Below are 2,205 nucleotides of genomic sequence, written 5' to 3'. Positions count from 1 at the left end.
CAGGGATATGTTGTTACAGTAGTGTGCAGGGTGTGAATACAGGGGTGTGTTGTTACAGTAGTGTGCAGGGTGTGAATACAGGGACGTATGCTGTCAGTTTCCCCAGCTGCGAAAGGGGATAGTATCTTTGCCTCACACAGGTATTGGGAGGGATTGTGATGTGCTGAAGCACTACAGGAATGGGGGTCAGACAGATCCCACTGTGAGAAAGTAGGGGGTAAATATAGACCAAGCCAAGGCAAATACCAAGCCCCCTGAGAGAGAGCATGGTGTGTTAGTCCCTCCAGAAGCCCAGACTGGCCAGCATGGGCGGCGCCTCCCCAGGACTGGTGCCTGGCAGAAGGATGGTTTCAGGCTGTGCGCTGAAGAGAACAGGGTTCAGTGCCTGCTGCTGCCACCACAGAATCTGTAGCTGACATTTTCCAAAGTGTTCGGCGCCCCTGGGTCTCGGCGGGGGGCAGAGGCATCTCTATTGCTCCCAGCAGGAGGGGTGAGTTGAATGCTGCCTGAGACAGCTCAAGAGGATGGTACAAATCTCAGGGCAGGCTGTTAGGAAGCAGGGCACAACCCCAAACTTGCTGTGAGGGCTATACTGAGATTTCTCCAACCAGCCATTAAGTGTAAACTCCTCAGGCACCTTAACCTTGAGTCACAGCCAGTCCCCCTGGGTACTCCAATCTATTTCACCACCCAGGGGAGCATCCCTTTGTGATAGATGGTCCCTTACACCAAGGATCACAGCAATAGTCAGGTTACTTCCAGTCCCAAAGGACCAGCCACTTATCCCAGGTCAGTTGTACCTCAGATCTCACACCCACGACAATGCTTGTAGCCAGTCCTATAATAAACTATATACAGATTTATTAACTAGGGAAAGGAAACCAGCGAGTTATTTACTAGGATGAAGCAAGTAAACACACACACACGCACATACATACATTCCAGTCTTAAGTTTCAGAAGGGAATAGAAGCATCTCTAATCAGCAAGCTCTATGTGCCTTTCGGGCTAAGCCAGGCTAAGCAGCTGGGGATCACTCACTTACGCTTAGAAACACCTGGTCCCCCAGAGGCCACGCACCATAGACAGGCCAAGTTCCTTTTGTTTGGGGTTTTCATCTCCCTTCTGCCATGTGCTCTGAACTGCTGGTCTTGGAGACAGTGCAACACCAGGTCAATGCATGGGGTGAACAGAGCAAGTTCCTATTCCATCCCCTTGTTTCAAAAATCAATTTAACATACAATCCTCAAATAAAGGACATATCAGATATTAAATCGATAAGAACAGATTTAAAAATTTAATTAAAATAAATGTTTGAAATGAAATATACACAGGTTGAGAGGGAAGGTATTTACATCTGGGGTCAGGCTTGGGTTATGGATGGTTACAGACATCATTTGCAAGGATGGAAAAAGTACATACATATCGCGTAACCGGCATAGACCCAGATTGGGGTGCAAGAGTTTTTAAAGTGTCAGTGAATAAGTAGGCTCGGGTTCACCACCCATGGAATGAATAAGGAGTCCAAGTCAGTATCAGTAGAGCGGATAGGTACATAGGTGGGGTGCATCCCTTGGTTGCTCAGGGAAGGAAGTGGGTAATTTCCCTGGTCGGCTGTCTCAATTATTCAGTGTGGTATTGGCGGTGTCCGGTGATGTGTTCGATATAAATGTCTCTGGACCACCTGATGGCGTCGGACCCCATGAGCTGTCTCATGAGACACTACACTTTGATCTTAGCTCCAAGGAGCGGAATCCACTTGCAGGACTCATCTTCACAGGGAGGAGACAGGACACATCTTTTGTCCTCTTGTTGAAGCTCCATAGGGAAATTCCAGTCCCACAATAGTCTGTCTGGTAGCGATGGTCTTGCCTTTTAGGAAGGGTGTGACACCTTCTGCTGAAGCTTGGCCCTTCGCATTAGTTAATGACTTTCTCCTGGCTAGTGATTTACGCAGAGACTCACAATGCCAATGCACAAATATTACCTTGCGATATGGGATCCAGAGTGAGACAGATGTGAGATTAATGCTATGTGAGATTAATGCTGCAGCAGCTCACAAGCATTCAATAAAGTTTAAACACTAAACACATTCTTATCACCCTAATACCTGTCGTAACAACACTGGTACATGGGAGAATTCCAGCTGGGGGGTTGTCAGTGTTCAACTCAGCCCCAGGACTCTGGCATGAGCTGGCACCTGGTCT

General features: G+C 47.9%; 1 non-coding gene across 1 annotated transcript; it reads right to left on the bottom strand.

Moving 5' to 3' along the window:
- Positions 1-1,130: 1,130 nt before the first annotated feature.
- Positions 1,131-1,324, bottom strand: LOC116825301 (U2 spliceosomal RNA). The gene has a single exon (XR_004373815.1). It is a non-coding gene; the product is annotated as a U2 spliceosomal RNA (small nuclear RNA).
- Positions 1,325-2,205: the final 881 nt, after the last annotated feature.

This window comes from Chelonoidis abingdonii, chromosome 26, assembly GCF_003597395.2.
Source record: "Chelonoidis abingdonii isolate Lonesome George chromosome 26, CheloAbing_2.0, whole genome shotgun sequence".
Lineage (NCBI taxonomy): Eukaryota > Metazoa > Chordata > Testudines > Testudinidae > Chelonoidis > Chelonoidis abingdonii.
Note: the sequence above shows the minus strand (reverse complement) of the source record. Positions and strands in the feature narration are given on the sequence as shown.